Genomic DNA, 26,523 nt, shown 5'->3' with positions numbered 1-26,523 from the left:
AGGACAAGATATTGGGAAATCTAGGAAAATCCTATAACCGTTTATAAGGACTTCAAATTAAAGACAAGAAAGTTGGGAAATCTAGAAAAAATAATTTTCCTTTTCATAATACTCTTTCATAATAATACCAGGTCAAAACCGCACTCAATAATCCACTCCACGAGTGCACAAGAATGGCGACGGATTGTAATGCTTGCCACCGGACCGGGTGTGACGTCCACGACCACTCTGGCAAGAGTGTAGCGACGAAGAAGGAATACAAAGGCTAATCTAGTCCCAATACAAGAAAGAAGCAAAACCTTTAACGTTGTATTGAGGACAAGAAAATCAATATTTCTTCGACGTTCTAGGCGTTACTTAAATTAACTAATCTCGCTCATTCATGAGCCGAGAGGAATAGATCTGAAAAACGTAAATTATTTTGTAGAATCGAGCTTTCCAATTACATTTAAATACTTAGCTGTCCATTTATTTACACAAAAAAAAAATCTCGAAAATCCTCATTTAGTCAGCCTAAAGACCGACTAAAAGATTTTACAGTGGGTGAGAGACATGCTGTATAACGTATTTAAGCTTAAATTAAGCTTTTTAACCACCAACTGGGAGACTTGTTGTTTGACACGCGATCTATCACGATCAACTGAAAAATCTATGATTCCTTATTCACCACCTTAGCCACCAGACTCAAAGTCTATCTATTGAGCCTTATAAGCTTCAACCACACCAACGTGTGCAGATCGCACCGGCGCGGCGATGGCGATCTGCACGTGTTGGTGTGGCTTCACAGCTTCACTTTAAACACGAAAATGTTTTAACCCTTCAAGCACCAGCGAATCGAGACACAATATAAATCAATTATTAACGCAGTCTCATGCGACCACTTAGGGTTCCACGAGTTAAGAATCTTTCACATAAATAAAAGGGATAGGTGTTTTACCAACCATACTGTCCCGCCATAAAAAAGCTCATCAACCGAACTAAACATTACCTGGAATAGCGAATTACCCGAACATTTAGAAGCCACCCTAGTCGCAGCACAATTAAATGGTATTATCTGACAATCAAACACATAGACGGCAATAACGCGCGGTGAATACGTGCGTAATAAGTGAGCGCACTGTTTAAACACCAGAACTGCCGTCACACTGCCCAGGGGTGTGGGTTAGACTGGAAGATGTTAGAGAGTAAGAAAATTCAAGGCTCAAGGTCACCCAAAGGGCGATGAGGCGTGCTATGCTCGAAGTTTCCCTGCGTGATCGAATCAGAAATGAGGATATCCGTAGGTGAACCAGAGAGACTGACATTGCCCGCAGAATCGCTAAAGCAAGTGGCAGTGGGCGGGGCACATAGCTCGTACAGCTGATGGCCGCTGGGGCAGGAAAGTTCTTGAGTGGCAACCACGAGCCGGAAGACGTAGCGTGGGCAGGCCTCCCACTAGTTGGACCGACGATCTGGTGAAGGTCGCGGGAGATGCCTGGATGCGAGCGGCGCAGGACCGGTCTTTGTGGAAATCCTTGGGCTTGTGCGTCTTTCGGCTGAAACGAACGAACGAAGAAAATACATTATATTGATGACGTATATTTGAAGCAACGCTCTAGTGAAGGTCACGAAAAGTATCTGGACGCAGGACTATTCTTAGTGGAGGCCTTTGTCCAGCTGTGGCCGTATTACTGGGACAATTAAAGTGCTCTTTGAAACGATTGGCTACAGAGCCCTTTTACACGTCCCTAAGTAATTTTGGTCTTACCACTTCATCGAGACCATAATATAATAATCAAGGACGGTTTTGAAAAAAGCTTAACTCAGTTACTACAGTCAGCTATCTAATTGGATACCTAAATAATAACACCACCAATCAACTAACATACTTTCTATAAACTGCCAAAACGTGATCCCTGATAGAATTTGAATAGCACTGAAAACCCATAGCGTTAGTATTTCATTATTTATCATCATCATCATCATCATCATCATCATCATCATCATCATCATCATCATCATCATCATCATGATCATCATCATCATCATCATCATCTCAGCCATAGGACGTCCACTGCTGAACATAGGCCTCCCCCAATGCTTTCCATGTTGCCCGGTTGGTAGCGGCCTGCGTCCATTTCATTATTAGGAGTAATTAAATATTAAGGTAAACTACAAATCCAGTCTTGGTTTTCAGGGCTAAGACAAAGTATGTTTTACAGAAGGTATCTCAAAGTTATATCATTGGTTTATAGTGTCTATAAAAATCAAAATCGCGATTTCCTTTGTTTTAGGGCAATAAAACAAACAGACAGACGGGTGTGTCTCCCATGACGGGCACACTTCGCTCGGGTGTTAGCGGTCGCAAACTGTATACATATTACATACACATACATAATATACGAATATATACAGGACGCGATGCTATCGGCGTAAGATGGGTGACATTTTGTGCTAATGATGTCCTGAAAACATTACCATTCCGACTGCAGGCGAGCAAAAAGCGAAAACATGTGAAACTTTACTTGAATTAAAGTTTTTATTATTATACTTATTTAAGTTGCACGGGATAAGTAATTCTAGTGGGTGGGATAACTAAATAGCGGGGTAACTGAATAGTAAGATAAGCTTCAGCTGATGAGAGCAAAAGCTTGTATCATAGAGTTGTTTCAGAGAGCACAGTTTGAACACGAAAACTTTTGCCTGTAGAAGAATTGCAGAAGAAAAAAGAGTAGATACGATTTGAAATAAATTACAGAATTTCTGTCTATTTATTTATGTTGTTATTTTGAATATAATGATGATGCGAAATTGTTTTTGAAATTAAATTATTTTATTCTACTTAATAGAACTAAAATACTTTTGATACTGTTTGGACGCTCTGACTAAAGTATCTTGAAAGCTTCGTTTCGTTTTTATCATAGTTCAAGTAAAAAGCTTTTTCAATTATAATATTTATCTAAATATCTTATAAAAGATAAGGATAAGAGGATAACGATAGTGTTCTTTAGGATATCATTCCTTCGACTCTATATCAACTGTAATGCAAAACTGCAAAAATAAATTCCACTCTACATTTTGCTAGCGCCATTTCTTGTCCTCAGCTCTATCTATACATCCGCATTCGTATCTTATCTATTTAACAGTCCTTAGCATCCCGCCCCGCGAAATACCAGATACATTGTACCCATCAAAAATTACCGACTCTACTCTCTTCCGTAGTTAAAAATAAAGTTTATAATTGAATAAACGGAACGCATGCACGGTTCTGAAAATTGACAATTGAATTAAGACCTTCGGATGAGCAGCGAATTCCCCTTTAAAGAACGATATTTGGTTTGAGCGGGAGGGGGCAAGGGGACCAGGTTATGCTGGTGGAACTAGTAGGTATGAGGGAAGTGTGAAGAGCTAAGAGGTGTATCGTCCCCACCGTTCCGTTCCGATGTAGGCGGGGCCCGGGCCGACACGCTAACTCACGGTTACAACCGCGCCACGCACCGCGAAGGGCTTACGCGGACTCGGAACGGAACGCACGGTTTTGAATTTCGAAAACGTTTCGCCGCGCCTTTTTGTTTTTTTTTTCTGTGCATGCCAGTGATACGCTACTGATTTATAAATAAGTTTGAATTTATAATTTCGAGTGTTTTTAAGAACTTTTTGACTTACGTGGACTCTAAAAAGTTTTGATTAACTTTGTTAGTGGCGATAATGACTTTATCGAGTTGAATAATGGTAATTTATGCAAACTTTGAGGTTGCGTAATTTTCAATAAGTTGCAGATATTTTAATCTCCTAGGTGAGTTTCAAAATTTCTTTTCTTCTATCATTTTAATTAGTATACATCATCAATATGCTAAAATAATGTTATAAGAATGGAGTTGAAAACCTATAAGTAGTTTTTTATGTTTTAAATAATTATTTTTATCACGCAACGAAAGACATCAACGCACGAGTTTCATCTTTCAAGTTAACTTTTCATATTCTTCTTCTTGTTGACTGACAACTAACTGAGATCGTAGCCCTGGTCAGACAAGACCTTACCAAGACCCTGGAGTCAGTTAACTTACAAGATGTGGTTCAATCTTGCCCGGTTCAAAAGCTCCGAAGTACAGTATAATTTTAACCGTCCTAAGTATAAAACTAGACAAATGAAGTTCTAGGTATTACAATTATTCTAAATGTATCCCATTTAGAAATCTTCCTTTGGATCCGCCGGCGCGATAATAAAAGAATTGATTTCTAATTAGAAACGAATAAGAAAGTTACAATGATACTTAAATTAAAAATAATATAAACTGCCCGGAATTAAATCGGACTTCTAAAAATAATTTAAAAAGTTACTTTGTTCCACCTCAGTAGAGTTAATTTCTATCTTAATAACTGTATCTTTAGATGTGCCGATTTTTTTAAACATAGCAAGTTGGAAGATGCTAGCAAGAACGACAGTAAAAACTCATAAAGTAATCGAAAGACCTGAACAAGCGTTAAGGAGTAATGCCGCAGTAAAGCAATTTTACTGAATTAAACATCTTATTGACTTACTTTGTCTTATGGTCCTATGTCCCCTAGATGGGGCAGTGGGCGTCCACAACAGTCCTCCATCGCGTTCGGTCTTGAGCTATGCGTTTGATCTCGCTCCAAGTCTTGCCGATCTTCTTCGCCTCGTCTGCCACAGTGCGCCGCCAAGTTTGCTTGCAACCGTCCGAAAAAAACATCTTATTAGGTATTTATTATTTATGAAGGTGGATTTATTCGTCCATATGAATCTCTGTTTGATATTTTAAGCAAAACGGTATTTTTATCGAGATCTACTAGGATGAAGTCGCGGGCCAAAGTAGGCAGTGGGTATACAATTTTCTTTCTAAGTTCCTGTCCCATCAATTACCTAGTCCAGAACTAAGTAGAGCTTAGTATTAATTAGGTACAATTGCGTGTAGATTACAGGTAAGGATAACATTAAAGAAAAAGTATTTAATTTTAAGTCCTCGACTCTAGATATTATAGAAAAGCTCGAAATTTTCAGGTTGCCGTCAAAAAGCTCTTGTATACTATTTACTAGCTGTGCCCGCGACTTTGTACGCGTGAAAATAGTTTTTGATTAATATTTCCCGTTTTTGCAACATTTTTCTTTACTGCTTCACCCCTATTGGCTGTAGGGTGATATTATAATTATAGCCTAAAGCCTTCCTCAATAAATGGGCTATCCAACACAAAATATTTATTCAAATAGCACCAGTAGATCCTGAGATCAGCGCGTTAAAAAAAACTCTTCAGCTTATAATATTGGTATAGATAAACCTTCCCTCTTCTATCTTATACAGAGTGTTATCTGTAAGGTGTCAAGCCGAAGCCAAGTCATAGGTGTGGAACATACCTATCGATTCCACCCCCATATGGGTGGTGTATGGTCCTCACCTATCACCTGGTTTCGGCATGTAGGTATAAATTAATAGTCCAAAGCTGCGTGTGTTTCCAAAATAAATAAAAAATAGAAACTCGCCTTTATTCAACCTTAGATATTACTTTATAACGTGTAACTTTTTACAATCTGAGTCTCAAGTAGCGAAACCGTCACGCTGGCTCCCACCGTGGGATCTATTGTATGTAATAACAAAACTACGCTTCCTATACGGTAGGGTTGCCATCTACAAAAAATATTTTGAATAAAGCTTTCAATCCCGCTAAAACTATAGGATAGTCAGTGCATGAGGTATGGGAGCGGCACGGGAGGGTGTTATTGAGACGTCACACGTTAATGAGAATTCAGTTTTCTTCCAGATAATTTGTATGCTCTGTCATGTCATAATATGTCAATGTCATCCCTCTCGTCCGATATCTCAGGCACTGAGTAAGTTAAGTTAAGAACTTTATTGCAAACTTTCATGCTGAAAACATAACCCCCTTACTGAAAATATACCCATTGTTACGAGTAATAAAAGTTGCACGCGCGTTGAAACCTAATTAAAAGTGACGATTAGTATGAAAATGTCGTTTAGAAACATACGTAACTGCTTTTTTATTAGTAGGGGTGCAAATATTTCCAACATTTCCTTTTTGTAAAGAATATTAGTGTATTGCACAGCTCTATTATTACCTGTATCAGTCCGGACGCTCTCGGACGCATTTCTAATTAGATGTCCGGGAATCCCGGACCAGTGGCAGCCCTACAAAGCAACAGCCGTTTGATAGACCACGCGATTGTTTCAGGGTCTGGTTATGATTACTAGTATTTTTATAAACTTATTTTATAAGTTAGAAGCGGTAGCGAGTATATTAGGATCGAAGTTAGGTGACTAATTGACTTTTGTGAAAGCTGTAAAATACGTTCATACGTCCAGAGAGCTTTTTTGTAATACTTTGGCAGTATTTTGAGCTTTTGATACGTTTACTTGTAAGTTCCTAGGAGCACTTAGGTAAATATTGGACAAATTATACCTACTATTGCATTCTATTTAAATAGTCATGATATTCATCGCACGATACAATCTAATGTACCAGAAGCATAGAAGATTTGGATATTGATAAAACTTGAGTATCTATAAGATTTTTATTTATCTGTGGTTGTATTATTTTCAGACGTAACCAACATTACCTTCGATTGGTACAAACTTGCAATGTAGAGCAAATACTATTAGAAAATACATAAATATGTCCGTCACACGACTGCCGCAACGAACACTACCGAATCTTCTAATCATTTAACATTGTAGTTTCTATAGTGTTAATTTTATAAATTAAACTTAAAACCCCATTCACACCAAACGTTATTTGCATATCTCTAAATTTTTAACAATCGCTTGTAACGTAAACTGACCGAAAGTCTTTAATCTTACCGTGTTTAATTTGAGCTGGAACCACGCATTATACTGTTTGCATGCTTACAGCCGTTCTCATGGAGGCTGTACTACAGTATACAGTAACAATAGTCGCTGAGAACTAACTTAAGGCAGTTGCCGACGATGCGATACGATTTACCGACATTTTTGCACTTTTTTATTTAATTTGAGCTGGAACCACGCATTATACTGTTTGCATGCATGATTTATCTAGTTTTTTTGCATATTTTTCTTACTTAAATTTCTTAAATATGCATTTACAACTTAAAACCTACTTTTGTATTACTTTTGAGTTTAAAATAATTAACATAGTTTTGTAAATTTTCGTGAACTGAAAACTTAACAATTTAAGTTCAAGAAAAAGGGAATTTTTCATTTATTACCGTAGAGTATGAGTAGGGTAAAAAAAATATAATCAATCCTACCTGCAAATAAGTACATAGATATTCTTGTTTAATTCATATGTAACTGATTTCTCACGAATATCACTAGCAGTTTTAATACGTTGTTTATAGTAAGTATTTTTTATTGTCGAAAGATATTTATTTTTTCTTTATTTGCAAAACAGACGTGTTGTGTCAGAGAGTCTTTATAACATTTATAAAAACTTCAACAGTATTTACTTTAGAAACTGCAAAAGGTCAGTATTTTCGAGAAATAAGGCTATTTATATTATTAATTAAATGAACGATGACAACAAATTGCTGATGAGGTGATAACAAGAAATAGTATAAAATACAAAGATGTTAAAAGATAAAATACAGAAGGATTATAGCGGACTTATAACATACTTTAACCGTCAAAAATATCGACTTATATTCGGTAGGTAAACAAAAAAAAAATCAAAGCGAAAAGCAACATTAATGTGCTAATTCATTTTAATGCATAATTCAATACAAACTTTTTGTTCGTTCATGCCATTTTAAATATCATCCAACAGGCAGCTGGTTTTAACTCCTATAATTTCGCTGGCTGCTAAACGACATTTATGCGAAGGCTCCGGTTATAAATGAGTTGGTGTTTCTGCCACTTAAAATACAACTCTAATATTAAGAAGTGTGAAAACGAAAACTTAGAAAATTACCTTTAATTAAGCACTCGGTTGTTTTTTGCGCGAAACGCGGCATTCGGGAGCGGACCGTTTAAACGCCGACACGCCAAAATTAACACGTACTTTTGCATAGGAAATGACTCATATCATTTCCATGTAGATAAAGTGCACTGGATAATTCTGAATAATGATAAATTAAGTAGATAAGCAATATTTAGCTGGGTGGTCTTGTTTGTTGTACTTTACCACTACGTTGAACTTCTTCAGATAAGTTAAATGTTAAATTGTACTGCAATTATTACATTTGGTTACCGTGTGTTTATCCGTGCCCATGTACTGAAAGCTGCTCTTTATCTATAGGTATCTCTCTAATTAATGTTGTATTAAACTTACAATAGCAGCGTTACAATATCGCGTCATTATAATATTAGACAATATTGACCACCAACCGCCAATTCGCAATGTTAGCACCAAAACTATCGCCTATTACTCCTATTATTCCACGCGCAAATCAACTTCGCGCTTCACCGCTCAATATGCCGTCGGCGACGACACTCGGTCGCGTGTTCCCAAAAGCCTTTAGCTGTTTTAACACCTAATTTTCGCACCTTCGCTCACCGACCTGTAATTCGGCATAATATTCCACGTAATTAACACCGAATGGCGGGATGTGCGAATTTGGCCGAAAATTTGCGAACGCGTAAGTACTGTCATTAACGATGGCCTATGCATGAGATGAATCAGTCGATTTTAAACTTTATGCTCGAGAATTTAAAGACTTTAGCGTTTCAAAGATGGCGTCGAATCAGGATTCAATTCATAATGAGTTTAAAAATGGAAATTGTGAAAGTGATGGATAATTTCCCTAAAGAGAGCATTGTTATACATGTCTCGCTCAATAATCGTATCATACGGTTAAAATTTCAATACTTGTTAATTTTGCTCTTAAAAACATATTCTGTTGATTTTATTTAAAGGTAGATTGCTTACTACCACAACTAAACTATTATAGAGTTTGTGCCGATTTCTTCCATTTAAAACAATACAGTACTGAAGTAAGACCAAAATGAATTCAGTCTGTCAGTGTTTATATGATTTTGATGAATTAATTATGAAAATATAAAAAAAAAATTCAAAACTCTTCGCAATATTGCATACCTACTTAGGTAAACGGCAGAGAATAAAGCACTCATAAAATTATGCCGACAAAGCTCAAAATAATACAAATTAATTTCTCGTAATAAAAGAAACGGCGGCTTACCCATGTGCATCACAAACAAAAAATAAAGCACATCACAATTAGCTTGAAAATGTTAATTAACAAAAACTTCAACCAATTGAAAAAGTTAAAATTCCGGTTGTATTATAATAATTGCTCAAATATTAGTCGATTGGGAGCTTTTGGTTGCTCGGAGCCATGAAGCATACAAAACATGACACTGTGCCCAGCGGGTGTACTCTGAAATACGCAATCAATCTACTTGTCTTTTTCACTCGTGTCAGGATCTTGAAGTGTGTGAAAGAGTCGAAGATAAGTGAATTGAGAACGTAACGAAGAAGAGTAGAGCCCGCAAGCGACGCGTGGTAGCTACCGAAGCACCGTTTCAGAAACCACTGCGCATGAGTGACCGAAAAATTGCCCTACCAGTTACATGATTTTGGAAATCCGTCTGAATGTTAATTGGCATTGGCAGTAACCAAAAAATAACATTAATATTGATGTAATGTACTTGTAACTGTCATGTACGAGGCTGCGTTTCTTTAAATTTTTTAAGAGTTGCAATACCTAATTATTTCAAATACGCTTCATTCCCAATTCCATCAATTTATTTATTAATACACGTCAATAAGTTCATTAACTCTGCCTCCCATCATTTATTCCTCCTGCCCAATTTATTTTAAAATACGATTAGCATAGACAACATAAGTGGTGTGAAAGTGGACTCCAGGACCTTGATTGCAAATGCCAAACACCTGACCCATAAAAGCCATAAAAAGCGAATCCACTCAATTATCAGGAAGCATCAATTTTGATTTCAAGCCCTACTCAATCTGTCCCTACATATCCATTACCGATACGACATACCCATGTCGTTATTACAGCCTCCTTTCTCGAAACTCCTTCCATTGTTTCAAACGTCACGACCTATTTGGTGATTTAAAAAAAAGTTGAAATGTCAAAGGTTTATCTTCTTAAAAATAAGGTCGAATATCGCGTGGTGGCCAATATCGCCACTGGCACGAAAGAATTGGTGGCCGATTCTCTTGTTTAAATAATTAGGGATGGTCGCCCGAGGAGTGATCTTGGGAATTACAGCGTAAATAAGGATGTTCGCTAATGTATTGGCGGGCGCATTATACTGTTTTTATGCCGTACTTATTACGTAATTGTGTTCCTGAGGGAGTTTTTGCTGGGCTTTTTTGGGAGCTTGCACTTTGGTTTTGGGCTCAGTACCAAGCAGGCTTAGTGGAATTTTGTGATGTCTCAATATGTTCAGAAAGTAGTTTATTTTATAGTTTTATCTTAGTCGAACCTTAATTTCGAACTCCTCCTATGTTCTTCTGATTAATTTCGTTGCGGGTCCAATGACAGTCTAACTTTCCCCCGGGACAAACTTGACCTTCATTGGTTGGGTTTTTGTGGCGGTCAAGCTGTAGATCCTGGCTACACAGGAGTTGCAGTGGTGGGAACGAGAGATGGGAATAGTCCCGTTTATAGTTTTATCTTCGTTGATAGTTTTATGTCATAGCATATTTTATGTTGCCGCTGTAGTCCAGTACACGAGCGGTGGTTTTTTAAAACATTAGTTTAATTTAGCCTTAAATGTTCTACAGCAACTCATGAATTTTAAAATGAACGACTTTGTGCCTTTTTAGGCAACTGTCTATCTAGGTCTGTGTGTGTAACTGTATAACTAGGTCTAATACAATCAACAGCACACAGTTCATAATATTTACGTTGTGAAATAGCTTTTATTAACAACTGCAATAGATGCCACAGTGTCTAGCTTTATATGCTGTAGGGGAGACCGAGGAGAGTTGTAACAGAGATGGGTTGTGACAATGTCAATATCTCTGAACCTAAGACTGTTTAACGAGCTAGAAACGTCGCGAATTCATTGCTCTATTAACACTACAGATTGCGTGAAATTTTCAGCTCGCTAACTGTCATAGGCGCAAAGAAATCACCTTTGTGACAACTCACCTCTGTTACAACTCTCCTCGGTCTCCCCTACGTACTAGGTCATGCAGCTTACCTAGTTTTGTTAGTTTTATTTTATTCCAGTTTTTTACAAAATACCATTGTTCTGTCATATTCTATGCACCATTAAACCAGCTCTTGTAACCTTATTCATTTGGCAATTAAAAAGTTTTCAGCAAAAAGCGGATTCACGCAAGCTTCCTACAATAACCTTAAAATGTTTTGATATATGCAGTGACGCGAGCCTTTCAGTTTTCCATTTTAATCGTGTGCCCACAATATACTTGGGTACAGTGGGTTTAGACCCGTGAACTATTGAATGGAATACGCTCTACATCGAGAGTAGTGATTTCAAGGCGTTTTTCCGGGTAATTTACGCGATTCAATACAAATCTCAGAGATTATTACCCCATATAAGCTACATAGTGAGTGAAAACACACACAAGTCCTGAAAACATTTGGCTGTCATGGTTTTGCGGTGGAGATGTGCTACTGGCGATAGAAGATACCTTCCTCTGCAAGATCAATTTCTTTTTATTGCACACATAAGATATTACCCAAATTATTAAAGTAATGTGAAAATGCGTCCAAGAAATATAAATTCATCCGTTGATAAAGTACATAAATATCCATTGATAAAGTCGGTAAATTCATCCATTGATAAAATTGAGGAATCAAATCAAAATCAAATCAAATCAAATCATTTATTGCATTACATGTGTGGTTTGACACTTGGTAAATGGTAGGGTAGAGGAGATCCGTAGGAGAACCAGAGTGACTGACATAGCCCGCAAAATCGCTAAAATCAAGTGGCAGTGGGCGGGGCACATAGCTCGAAGAGCTGATGGCCGCTGGGGCAGGAAAGTTCTTGAGTGGCGACCACGAGCTGGAAGACGTAGCGTGGGCAGGCCTCCCACTAGGTGGACCGACGATCTGTTGAAGGTCGCGGGAGGTACCTGGATGCAAGCGGCGCAGGACCGGTCTTTGTGGAAATCCTTGGGGGAGGCCTTTGTCCAGCAGTGGACGTCTTTCGGCTGAAACGAACGAACGAACGAACGAAATGGTAGGGTAGTACATCACATGCATCCTGTGAGGGCATATAAAGTATTAAGTTTAATAAACATAAAGGTATATTTTGCTGAATTAATTCAATATTAGATCAATTTTCTCACATACAAAATGGCTCTACCATATACTTTCTCAATTGTGACGTCGCCGCGGGAAACCCGAGCTTAACTATTTAATTTATACGTAAAATAACTCTTTGAGGGAAATTGTACCGTGACTCCGGGTACATATTAATACCATAATAACAAAAGTGGGACAACCAGATTGCTTTACAAAATTTTTACTCGCAAATTAATACGGTCAAGTTTGCACCTTGTTGTTTCTACTTGGTTCCGTCAGACTTTTTTGCTATGTATTACTGAATGTCAAATAAAATCATTTATTCGGTACTTAGTTTACCCACACATTATTTTACCGAAGTCAACCCTATGGCTTCGGCGCTGTACCGATCACTGACGTTTGTCAACAAAATGGTGCTCGACTCTTGAGACAAGCTAAATTACGCCATATTGTTAACGACATCGAGCATACATTTTTTTAAATACATTCGCGAAGAAAACCTGTACGTGGTACTTATTATTATTCTGTGCTACAACCACTTCGGGACAAGATTATGGGCTAGTGCTGAGAAGAAATGGCGCCCTCTTTTTCAATTAATACGAGTAGATACAACAAATACTGTCATTAAAATAACGTTACGGGTACACCTACCTAAATATCTAATTAGACCCCAAATTAATCTGTGATTATAAGTCGTTGCCAGTTCAAAGTTCACGAAAATGACAGCGCAGTAAACGCATGACATAAAAATGTATGCAGAAAATGTGATTGGTCAACAGTGTTGCGCACGGGCTTCAATTTTGCAAACCAGTATAATCCACAGACCACACAGATAACACAGGTTTAAAACGAGCTTTCATCAGAGTCATATTTCAGGGTTCTCATTAACTATTAGAATGTTAACGAAGCTCTTTACGATACGGTTCTCCTATCAGCCGACGGATCTCCGCAGGCACATGCAAATTTTTGTGCGAACTCGTTAAAAATTTAAGAGTGCAACTGTGGCACTATAAAAATATTTCATGTCGCACGAAATGGTAATGTGTCGCCTTAGCGATATTTCCCTGTGACAATCTAAATAATGAGCGGTTTAGCAATACACTTGATTAGCAATGTATAAAGCAATTTCAGTTCCAAGGGTATGTGGTTTACACGAAATTGTTTTGGAGGCTTGAAGCAATTATGTGCATGATATAACTAATTACTTTTTGCTGCTGAATTCATAATCTGAACAGCTAATCCTAAGAACTAAGACGTTCAATATATTCCTTAAGACTTTCAAGTCCAGCTTCTGGGGTTTTTGATTAACGCTGAATCCACAGGAAAAATTAAGCTCGCGCGATTGTAATTGCCGTGAAGCAAGCTTTCCTTTTATGTCATTCTCTATCCTGATACACGGTTTCAGAAAATAAGATATGTTTTGCATAATCAATCAGATTTTGAAACGAAGTTGAGCGGAGAGTCGATGTGAAATAACGAAGTCCTCTCCTCTCAGCTTTGGTGGAAACCTGGCTTGCCAGGCTAGGATAAGCGCCGTGATAAAATCTCATCGATAATATCAGAGGCCAAATGTATGGGCGTTTGCATAAAATCGATAAAATGCCTCGATAAAAGTTTATCCATGTTTATTGGACTTACGAAATTTCAAAGCCCACTGGTGTTTTTCTTTAACCAGTTCAACGCCGAAACCGCGGTGAAAAATTAGGCTCTCGCGGCAATAAACTCCGCAGCGGTCGGGTGGTCGCGCGCTGTGTGGCGCTATGCAAATGCCGGGTGTCGCTGTCTTTATCGCGGGCGTGGACGAGCGCGCCTCATGGCACCCGCTCACACCGTCACGGTGCGAGCCGAGCCGAGCCGAATTCGTTTATAATTCGTGGAGATAAAACTCCACTTTTATCGAAAGTTTAATATTTTAAAAATCACACCACTCATGATGCGGGAACGCATGCCAAACCGAATTTAGGAACAGAATTCTAAGTAGAGTATTTTCTAAATATTACGCTACGGTGTAACCGCCGCCGGTGTTTAATCCCAATAATGCGTACATACGCCCCTTTGCGTACACTCCGTAATGAAGATAATATATCCCCGCGCTAACTGTGTTAAATAATAGAGGGTTTCCTATGCCTCGTTAATTTTCAAATCTACCACTATTTTCTTTTAATAGCGTAGTTACTTAGTTATTTTTCTAAATATTACGCTACGGTGTAAACGCCGCCGGTGTTTAATCCCAATAACGCGTACATACGCCCCTTTGCGTACACTCCGTAATGAAGATATATCCCCGCGCTAACTGTGTTAAATAATAGGATAGAGGTTTCCTATGCCTAGTAGGTATAATTTCAAAACACCATTTTCTATTACGGTATGGTGTAAACGCCGCCGGTGTTTAATCCCAATAACGCGTATATACGCCCCTTTGCATACACTCCGTAATGAAGATATATCCCCGCGCTAACTGTGTTCAATAATAGAGGTTTTCCTATGCCTCGTTTATTTCAAATCTACACCATTTTCTATTACGGTACGGTGTAAACGCCGCCGGTGTTTAATCCCAATAACGCGTACCTACATACGCCCCTTTGCGTACACTCGGTAATGAAGATATATCCCCGCGCTAACTGTGTTAAATGCCTGCGCTGCGCGGGCGCTGGTTATTAATACGCGGCAGTTCACGTAATTACTCCAACTCGAATTGCTTTTTAGGCAGTCTACATAAGCAAGGCATTTCCGTAAAATTGAGCTTTGAGCCTATTTCGGTTTTAAACTATTAGCATAATTGGCTGCCTATGACTTAATTAAGGTTCCTTTGGTGGTCTAAAATGTAATACAGTGTTGCAATCGATTTATAGATAGATAAGTAGTAAGAAAACGATCATTTTGTTTGGCACAAACACTAAAGAAATATTAAGAAAAGACAAAAAGCTCAGTAATTTTGTAAAGATATAACGAACTAGATTATTATAGTCGAAATAGTAGCATCTATGCTGCAGGCAAAACACTTATTGTCAGTGAGTTCTTTTAATTTTTGGAGTGATGGTTCATTTACAAGTAGGTATGAAATGCCCGAAATCGAACTTTATTTTTGACAGAAATACTTTATTTTACACGGCAAAAGAAGTCAAGTTTAGGATTTAAAATATTCAAATGCGTGACTCTACATGGCGCCACACTAATAAATGTTAATTTTATTCACAGAAACTTATTAATACAATATTAGTCGCTTAAACCCAATCTAAATACTGTGTACTCGTAGGCTTAAACGACTTTATGTATAAGGTACACAAAAATGACATATTTCTGAAAGAATAAAGCCACAAAAACAAGATTATGATATTACTTTTTGGTGTTTGATTAATTACAAAAAAGCTGGGCACAATCAATCACAAAAGATAAAAGAGTGGGGCGGTCACTCCTCCCATTGGTACCTCCTACTTGTTTTAAACGTGTTTATAGTCCAATACAAAAACGTGTGGATTCACACTCATAAATATTGATGTCCATTGAAATCAAGATGTCTTTATTTCTATACTTGTAATGTTTATGATTCCTTTAGTTAGAAATTGATCAGTGTTTCAAGCGAAGGGTGCAAATGTGAACAGTAATAGGGAAAGCTCTTTAAGTATGCTATTTCCTTAAACTTTTATGAAATCGGGAACATTATACAAGTTATAATAAGTTATTATCTTCTAAAATAAACTGGTACTTACCATTAGGAACGTTTCATATGGCTGTGTTTGATATGGCTTAATCGGATCGTACTCGTATCTTCTGGGACTTACATGTTGTGGTCGTTGCAATGAAAAAATTTTTACACTAAGTTTTCGACGTAAAAATAAATTATTTTCCGTCAATGTTTTCAAAGACTATTTATGTGGCATTAAATGTTCAAGTAGAAAATAATACCACTTTCATTCATTACAAAACATTGAAAAAAGGCTTGTGAAAAACCGGCCAAATAGAGCATGAAATAATACACAAAACTAGCATAAAACAAAATCAGCGATAAGGGCGACTACACACGGCACGTAAGCCTAGTTATGTCAAAACTACAAGCGTGTAGACTAAAACGAGACCAAGACAATAAAAAAAGAAAGAAAAAGACTTCAAGGATCAAAACAATAATAAAAAAGGAACGTGGAGCCAACAAGTCCTTTAAAATAATAAAATTGCGGATTCTTTAGTTGGGTGATTAATTTGTTAAAATGATTTGATAAGTTGTTGAAAGTTATATTATGCCTTCCACTGTAATTAATGTCAAAAAAATCCAAGCTACATTAGTATTAACTACACAACAGTATGAGTAAGTATTAAAAAGTATACAATTCCTTAACACAAACCAAGTATCTATCCATTAAGAACTTAATTAAACAGAAATACAGAAACAAATCCACCCAGCAGCATAAAATCACCCGCGAATAATGTCTGCCGGATCGAGATAAGGGCGCTCGCACACGGCGCGCGAACAGACAAGTCACATAATTGAGTGTGTGTGGGGTCCCCGAGGTTTATGCTAATCCACCATTTTGTTTTTTAACGGCCACTGCCACCGGAATCGGGCGTTTTTTGTTTTTAGAATTCACACTTGCGTTTAGAGGTGATTGGGTATCTAATTATTTGTACTTTGTGGAAGTGAGGATGTGTTAAGTGATTAAAATGTAATTATTATTGTTTAGGATACATTACAATAATATGAATATAAAAGTAGCTATTATTATGGACATAGAAATGTTCTGATTTGATGAAAATTTTTTTTATTGTTTTTACACGTTTTTGCGTATTTTCAAATTTTCATGTTAGAATTTTTGTTAATACCAACTGTACCAACTAATAAACATTTTACTTAAGATAATAAAGGACATAAGAAAACATAAAAACTTTATTCAGCAATGATTTTTTAAGTATTTGCCATCCAGAGTTAGGAACTTAAAAATTTAGATTTTTTTCCAAATTCTTTATTGCAACAAAGAACTTCGGGGTTACTTGCAAACTATTAGTTACTTAGAAGTCCCATTGCAAAAGTAGTTTCATACATTTCACTAAAACAGTACCTATTAAGAATCAAAAAGTCAAACTCTAACTTTATAATCAATCCAGTTCGTCCATAATATGTAACCGAAACGCATAAATCGGGCGAACAAAAACTCCGTAACACGTAACAATACGTTCTTGAGGGACTTTAAAATACCTGTTGACAATAATCATGGCTCGACACACAATAAACAATCAGACCAAGAATTTTAACAGGCCGCAGACTACTTAGCCTGTAGAGTCCTTAATATTGGGCGACTAATGCCCGTTTTCACCATCAATTCCTAATTTTTAAGTGACCTCTATGGTAACACATAGGCAGGAATTTTGTTTTCAAATGTGTCACTTAAAAATTAGGGATTGATGGTGAAAACAGACTCAGCTGTGTGCCAACTAATTTTTGGTGGATGACATGACGTAAAAGCGTCAGGCATTTTCTACTTGCCTGCCCAGCGTGGGGAATGTATGCTAAATTCTTTATTTTGGTTCTGGAATATTATAGAGTCATATTATGCGAAATAAATGCCTATGGAGTATGAACTAGTCCATACCATATTCAATAAAATAATTAAAATAAAGAATTATTAAGAAACAAAAGAAAATAGTTCGACTGCCTTCTATAGAAGACTTTAGTTTGACAAGGCTCAATAATGGCACTATCGAAGAAGAGCCTATTTGCCTGACTTAGTTTCTCCTTCTGGCACAGTCGGGTAATAAACTTATTTTATCCTATCTGAATACAATATAGAACTGAAATTACTGTACAAAAAGTAGTTGGCAAATGATCAAAACGGTGAAAAACTCCTTTTTCTTTCTGCGGCATCTACAACCAACATTGTTCTGTGACCGAACGGAACCCACGCGGAGCATCGACGGTTCCCTTTTATTTTTTATCGGACCGTATAATTTAGTCCTTCGAACGGGTTAAGATATCCTGCGCTGGTGACATATCAGTGTTACAAACGTGGACAGGTTCTAAGAAGGCAGCGTTTGCCACTAAATGCATTAATTAGAATCTTTTTGCTTTTTAGAAGATGCAATCGGGGTTTGCGGAGGTCATCCTGAGTCGCAAAGGTCTTGGGATAGTGACGTTACGCACTACAGTTGATTTTCTAAAATATGTATTTTTAGATGTTAAGTAAAAATTATGCCTGTATTCACAAACGATGCTTGCTTAGTGAAGCAGCAAATCGAACGCACAGCGTTGAATAGAGCTCTGTGATTGGTTCGTGCATCACCCTGTGCGTCCACGCGCACTGTGAGACCTCATAATAATGTTTGTAAATACGGGCGTTGTTAGTCTCAGCGTTGGGAGTGTAATTTAGAGAAGGCCTTCCTTCTATAGATGAGATTAAATAACTTGGTGATGCTGAAGTATAAGTAGTTGGTTCATAATTGACTGACATTATTGGGGCCTCAGAATACATGAATTATTTAACACGGCATAACTATTAATTATTACTTAAAGCAACTTAAATTTTACTCAAGAAGGAGATCTTGGGTACGATACTCTGATGGGACATTAAAATGTAATAATAACCATTTTTAAGGGTACTTCAATCTTTTAACAGCCCTCCGAAGTAAAATATGGTTCCGTAGGTACTTTAGAAGAAACACAACTACACAACTGTTAAAACAATAATTATGTTGCCAAAAGTGCCACCAAAATTGTAAAATTTCCATGTAGAAGTCTCTTCTACTCTCCAATATCAAAAATCTCTGTTTACGTAATAATAGAGAAGGTTTGTTTATGGAAATATTATAAACTAATAGCGACCCGCCCCTGCTTCGCACAGGTACAAATATCTATACTTACTTAAAAACCTTCCTCTTGAATCACTCTATCTACACTCGGCATCAAATAAATCGCACCTCCCGCGACAAGCACTTAACAAACGTATGCATCCCCACTTCCCACCAACATTAGTACCATTTGAAAGCCTAGTTCTAAACTCCATTTCATTAAAGGAAAGGTTTTTACACCAAAAGTACACCAAAAATTTATTTGATGTTGAGTGTATTTAAAAAACCGCATCAAAATCCGTTGCGTAGTTTTAAAGATGTAAGCATACATAGGGACAGACAGCGGAAAGCGACTTTGTTTAATACTATGTAATGACTAGCGGCAGCCCGCGACTTCGTACGCGTGGATCCCGTTTTACTCCCTTAGGGGTGGAGTTTCGTTAAATCCTTTCTTAGCGGATGCCTACGTCATAACATCTACCTTCATGCCAAATTTCAGCCCGATCCGTCTAGTGATTTGGGCTGTGCGTTGATAGATCACTATATCAGTCAGTCACCTTTGAGTTTATATTTAGAGATAATGATACTAAACAAACTTTCAATAAACATAGCCTACAAAGTCAATTGAAAGCTGAAATAAACAAAGTTATTCACGTTATTCAGCCGCATACCAACAACCAGTAATCGTAAACCCAAACGGCCTGCCTTAAACAAGTTTTGCTTACAAAGCGTCCGTAAAAAGATTATTTAATTGTAAAATATTCACAAATTATTAATGACACGCACACCGCTCCACGCAAAACACAGGGTTAAGCGAATACCTGCTTCTGAAACTACCCTCTTAGATTACAATGATAGACGCAGCCTTGATTTTAGGAGCTTTCAGGGCTGTAAAAGAATGTTGGTTTTTCATATTCGCGAATGATACATCGTCTCTATCGATAAGAACACTGATCTTCAATTAGAGAGCAAGGAAATGGTTTTGTCGATTTGACGTTTCTTGTCGTTATTGGTTAATCTATCATCATTAAGGCAGTCGTGTTAAATAAATAAAGAATACATAAGTATTATTTTATTGGACGTACTTACTTAAGTCCATACATAAATCCCTTTGTCATAAAAAAAATGACTCCTCTTGTGTGTTCACTGTTGAAAACTTTGGCTTAAATGGGTTTTCAGATAAATCGTTTAAGCAAATTTATCTTTAGAGAAATAGAGAGTTACCTCCCTCTATCTAAAATACATTCGCCAAACATTCGCTTCATCAGTCCCCAATGAGAATAATCTTTACATCCCTATTCCGTACGATATTGCTGCGGGTTACTTTAGCGTGACCGCCGGGCACGCGCTCTATAATTTAAGCATTTTGTCGTATGACATTATGGTAATAGTTTCTGTAATATTTTTGATACGCTTGACCTGACTTTCAAGCTCTTGCACGGAATCCTAGAGATTGTCCGGTCGGTTTACTTTTCGTGGATTTGTTGTGCGTGAGGAAATAAAGGTCAAAGATTATGTCTATGTCAAAAAGTGTCATGGCGTAAAATATTAGCCTGGCCACGAAACGGTATTAAATGTCACGTATATCAACCCTTACGCTGGCAGTTGGTTTTATATCAAAATCAAGAATTTACTTATTTGTACTTGATAAGAATGTATTGGTCTTTAGGAGCTTTTAGATGTCTCATTATTTTTGCCCTTCCAGCGCTTCGAGACAAACATTTGGCAAGTGCTGAGAGACGCTTAACAACATTTTAAAATCATAGTCAACATTAATATAATAGCTACCAAAATTGACAGTTTTCAATAAACAATATCTTTCACATCTCATTACCATTCGACCCCGATCTTAATGTTGTAATTGTGTCGATATCGATGTATCGACACCGCCCGCGTCCCTAAACGATGTTGTTATGCAAAACAGGAGCGCTATCTGATGGTTGACCGCATTAAGCGCGGTCACACTTATTTACAGCCAAATTATCGGCCTCCCACTCACTCGGGCTTTTTCGTTTTTTGCCTTAATCAAAATGTGTGCCGACCGTAAATCATGGTAATATTAGTGATACGATGAAGTTCAATCCCTTTTTTGGGCATGGGCGGTTGAAGTTTTTGGAAGTAGCATAGACTCGAAGAAGCTTTTTTTCTACTTTGCAATTCTCATTTGAGTGCTGAAAATTATTTATCAACGTGTAAAAACTTAAAAAAGATTCACGTTACAATGAATTAAAATAAATTAAAACGGAATTTCAGATAAATATTTTAATTTTAATTTAATCAATAACAAAGATATTGTGCTTTTCATAGGTGTTTTTCTTAAGAAGAATATCACATTCCTTTCTTTAGAAATGTTATGAGGTTTTTAAACTATTCATACCTACTGTTTTCCTGCGAAAAACTTGTACATTTTCTTGCTGTTCATCCTTTAGCGATAACTAACAGAATTGTTTTTCTTTTTAATTTTTCTTGCCGCCTGAAAATCAGCCACAAGATTTTTGCAAATAAAATTAATACCTACATGAAAGGTTGACAAGGTTTTTATGAAAGGTCAGTGTCACAAGACATTTTTATCGATATCGGTTGTCACGCGGCCCGAGGGGCGCGACAAGAAGCCACGCATTTTAAACTGATATTCGCGTGTAAGCACTGACTTTTTTATTCATATTTTTCGGATTTTCACGCTGATCGGACGGACGATAACATCGATTTTCATAACCGACACGCACCGACTCACTTACCACTGATTTAGTACCGCATCATATTTTGATAAGTATTTTTAATTTGAATAAATTATTATTTAAGAGCCATTTCACAAAAATATTCCGCGCGAATTTAGGTAAAAGCTGTCAACGCAACGTCAAAAGAGTAAAAAGAACGCTGAAATGGACAAAAAAATCTTGAGCCGTGACCGTATTAAGACTTGATTTAAGTTATTAATTTTAAGGTAGAATGAGGTATTCAAACTTGATTAATTAATTTAAATTTTTAATAGAGTTTATTAAGTCTTTTATATTTCGATTCATAATGAAACACGAATAGGTATAATATGTAAAATATATATTAAGTACAAAATAAAGACAGTCAGATAGTGAAAAATAAATCTGCCCCCTTACAGCTCCATCATCGGACCCTGGATACGAATAATGAAACACGAATAGGTATAATATGTAAAATATATTAAGTACAAAATAAAGACAGTCACAAAGTGAAAAAAAAAATCTGCCCCCTTACAGCTCCATCATCGGACCCTGGATACGAAATATTCGTCAAGGCGAATCACACAAGCCCAAACTCCATATGGTTCTATTGTTTTGTTACGGAGGTGGCCATTGCATCTCCTCCAGATCCATTATCAGACAGAGCTAAGAAATAAATAAATAAATATTATTTTAAGTAAACAAATAACTAAAATAATTCATCTTACTATCTTACTTTTTACTAGTCTTACTAATATTATAAATACGAAAGTTTGTGTGGATGTCTGGATGTTTGTTACACTTTCACGCAAAAACTACTGAACAGATTTTGATGAAACTTTACAGTACAGTACAGCAGTACTAGGCAGTCTGTGTTCAACTATCACTCGGGTCGGACGTTCCTATCGCAAGACCTTTGGTTCACTCAGTTCCGATACGACTCTAGTGCTGTGTGTAATTATTTTCGTTAATACACTGAGTTTATTAATTTCTACGAGTGGATTTCATTTTGCCTGAGACCTACGCCATGAACCCTGAACCAGAAGACCCTGTCGCCAGCGACAGCGACGCTCATCCATCCCTGGCGTCGACCAGAATAACAATGTATAATGTATAGGCTATAATTTATGACGATCTGTGACAAACTAAATTTCAAGCGGGTGAAGCCGCGGGCAATACTACATATTTCATATTAGCTAGCGACTTCTTCTGCGATGAAGTGGAAAATGGTTCTAATAGAATTAAAATATTCTAAGAAAATTAATTTTGTTAAAATTAAATGATTATATATTTTGATATAAAATCTACACATCATTATGTTTAAATATTTGAATACTTACAAAATTATGAGATCTTTCTAAAACAAAATTAAAACACTACACCTGCCGCAGATTTCTTTGTAAACAATGTTTTTTTGTTTTTCCTTCAGGTGCTAAAATCACCAGGCTATTGTGTGTGTGCGCATACTCTGGAGTATTCCACATACAACTGGTCGTCGGAGAAGCATAGATTTCCATTAAGTCTACTCCCGCTACCATATGGAACTCCGCTAAAACTCGTGAGGGCGCCAACACTTGCTTTTGTATCGAAAATTAGTATGAGCAGCTGCGCACGCGGTTGCCCGTTGCAGGCTCTATGCAATGCAACCACACTATTTTAAACCGTGGTCCCTAAGCATAAGATGGGAAACTGCACTCTCTTGAATTCTCTTGAATTTGATGGTGTTAGGGGAATCCTAGGAATGAATACAGACTTTCCAATGGAATCTCCTCATCAATATTGCGAAATTGCGAGTTGCAATGCAATGTTACGTTTTCACTTGTTATTTTATTGTAATCCTGACCTTGATTTTTCAAACACGTGTCAAAATAAAAAAAATTATTTAAATCAAAATTACTAAGGAATATTTCATTGATATCAACTTAGAAACAAGCACAGATCACAGAAACTAAAGGGAAATGTGACAAGGGACAAATTGAAACATATTGCTTGTGAAAGCAATAATGACAGTAGCGACGTCATTATGTAAACAGTTTATATTGCTTGCATAGTACTAAAGATTATTCGAACGTTGAATACTGATACCGCAATGGATAATGAGCACATAATTTGATTTCTTTGTGTGTGTGAATTTCTAATACGACACTGAGTTTCGAACTCAGCGCATTACTTAGCATCTCTCTATATTTCTATGGAACCAAGTTATCTCCAAAATAACATTCCACACCTTTTTAACCTAGTCAGGTAATAATTTTAATAAAATACGAAGCACGTCATCTATCAATAGGATATATTATGTATATTTTAGAAGTTAATAAATTATGCATAAAATATAAACACTTTAGAAGTTTAGTTAAATCGTAGAATTTCTGAAAAACAAGTACTAAAATCGTACTGAAAAAAAAAGTATTAACATGTTATCTAATTTATTTATTAAACGTCGAATTTTATCAAAGATTTTGGACTAAAGTTTTTGAAAATATTTTATAGCCTACATAGAAAAAAATTAGGATTCTAAATCGTGAAAGAAATTTTTTTCGGAGCCTATTGCCTCCAAACAAACAAACAAACAATTAAATCTTTCCTCTTTTATTAGTATAGATTTAACAACAAAACAAAACGCTTCTTTTTCTTCTTCACGAAACAAAACTCAAAGCGGATAAATAAATAAACAAATCTTTGGACAATTTCACAGCGCCATCTAGTCCAAAAGTAGGCAACCAATATGCTTGTGTTAAAGGTGCTATCATAATGGATATACTTTTTTATAATTTATTTATTAAATTAAATACATGGTACCTACATATTATACATAGTTACACCCAGATCCGTCAAAGAAATTAAAATTCATCATTTCAATTTCTGCTCGGCCGGCCGACTCGAAACAGCCTCTCGGCATAGTATCAAATGTATTTGGTCGCCGTACAAATCACCGCTTTACGACACGAACGCACATAAACGTCACGGCGGGAAAAATGACACAGGTCCTGCCTTGACGGGCGCTCGCGCCATACTAATCGATGTCGGCTTGCGCATTGTAATTTATACTGATATTCACATCAATATTTTGACAAAGTGGTTACTAATATTTAAACAATAACTGTAGAAATTAATTCTACAATGAATATTCTTTATTTTGGGATACTTTTATTGCAGTTTATGCTGTGTTTTTAAACCAAAAACCACGATCAAAATGTGACGTTAATCTTCAAATTTGCCAAATTATTTTTAGATTTTACTCAATAATGGTAATGAAATTCAAGAATCTATTTCATTAATGGACTACAAGAATATATGTCCGATGATTACTATATATTTTTAAGCTTATTATATGAGCATAAATAATAGATACAGGACTTTGAAAATGAGTCTGCGGCAATTTTTTCGTAAAATGGTTGTGGGAGATGGGGCACTGTGAATTAAGCAAAAGAGTTTTAGTAAATCCGTTTCATTAATGGTCAACAACAAGGATTGACCTATCTTTCGCAGTTATTAAATAATCTCTGGGTGTTGCTTAAGATAGTAATTCATGCTTCCAAAATCTTAGAAATTCGCACGAAAATGTAAAATGGCTCTTAAGGGTAGCTAGCGGCAATCAAGGCGCAGGCGACGGGCGCGTCACGCCCCCGCTAACAAAATTATAATAATAGAGACGGAAACAACGAAGTCGTTTTAGTGTTGCATGTAAGGGAATACAATATTTGCATACTACGCTTACCGAATTAAAATAACTCCATTTTACGATAAATCTGAATGATTAAACATTGCAATATGTAATTCTAAATGTGAAAAGGCTGGAAAATTCCTAGGTATTTAAAAAGAAACTAGAAACTGGCAGAGCAGGATAGGTTCTCTCCTCCATTTGTCTCTGCTACATTAATGTGCACCTAGTAGACATTAAATACCCATACCCGATGATGATGATGATGATGAGGGAATAGATGAGCATTCTCCTGCAGTAAAGACTAACGCCCGTATTCACAAAAGATGCTTGCTTATGTGAAGCAGCAAATCGAACGCACAGCGTGGAATGAATAGAGCTCTGTGATTTGTTCGGTATCACCCTGTGCGTCCACGCGTACTGTGTAATAATAATGACATAGTAATTTTTGTGAATACGGGCGTAAATGACCTCATAATAAGCTTTATTTTCCACTAAACAGATCAAGTTTTCATATCGCACAAGTCTCAAATTAAAAAAATAATTGCAATGATGATACTATCAAATAGTTTTGTCACTTAAACCATGCTTTTCTATTTCCCCAAAGACCAACTACCCTCAACCCCCTACGTTTCAGCCGACATTATAAATGGAGCCCCGATATAGATGTCACGCGGTATAATAACGCGATGGTAGGAAAGATAAACATGTTTACTAAGATATGGAAATCGTGGCGTTCCTGTAAACAAACTTGGTTTTCTTTAGTTAAGTTTATTTTGTGCTTAGGATCAAGTTGCTTGGTAAATAAAGGGTTTGTTCCCACGGCAATCCATTTTTTGAAATTTAAATTGCAAATTCGAGCGGACCGGTTTTTTGCGGGACACTGCAAACAGTATTCGTCATGTGAATGTTAATATTAAAACATGTACTACTAAACGGGATCCTGCAAAAAACGGGATGGCTTCATGGGAACAAGCCTTAGGGCTAAGGGCGTGTAGTCCGTTCAGTTACAACATACCTATGTATTGAGTGCAGAGGCGCTGGATGCAGGCCGCTACCAACCGTGCGATGTGGAAGTCATTAGGGGAGGCCTATGTTCAGCAGTGGACGTCCTATGGCTGAAACGATGATGATGATGTATTGAGTGTTGTTTAATAAATAAAAATAGAGACTTTTCTGCACCGTGTAATTTTCAT

The 26,523-nt window shown here is 36.8% G+C and overlaps 1 protein-coding gene across 1 annotated transcript in view; it reads left to right on the top strand.

Annotated features, from left to right (window-relative positions):
* Positions 1–3,482: 3,482 nt before the first annotated feature.
* LOC135083212 (paired box pox-neuro protein-like) overlaps positions 3,483–26,523 on the top strand; it is a 63,459-nt gene continuing 40,418 nt past the window's right edge. The window contains exon 1 of the mRNA XM_063977947.1: positions 3,483–3,775. The gene's annotated coding sequence lies outside the window, so the exon portion shown is untranslated. The remainder of the gene's footprint in view (positions 3,776–26,523) is intronic.

Source organism: Ostrinia nubilalis, chromosome 23 (genome assembly GCF_963855985.1).
Source record: "Ostrinia nubilalis chromosome 23, ilOstNubi1.1, whole genome shotgun sequence".
Lineage (NCBI taxonomy): Eukaryota > Metazoa > Arthropoda > Insecta > Lepidoptera > Crambidae > Ostrinia > Ostrinia nubilalis.
This window is presented reverse-complemented; position numbering and strand designations above follow the sequence as displayed.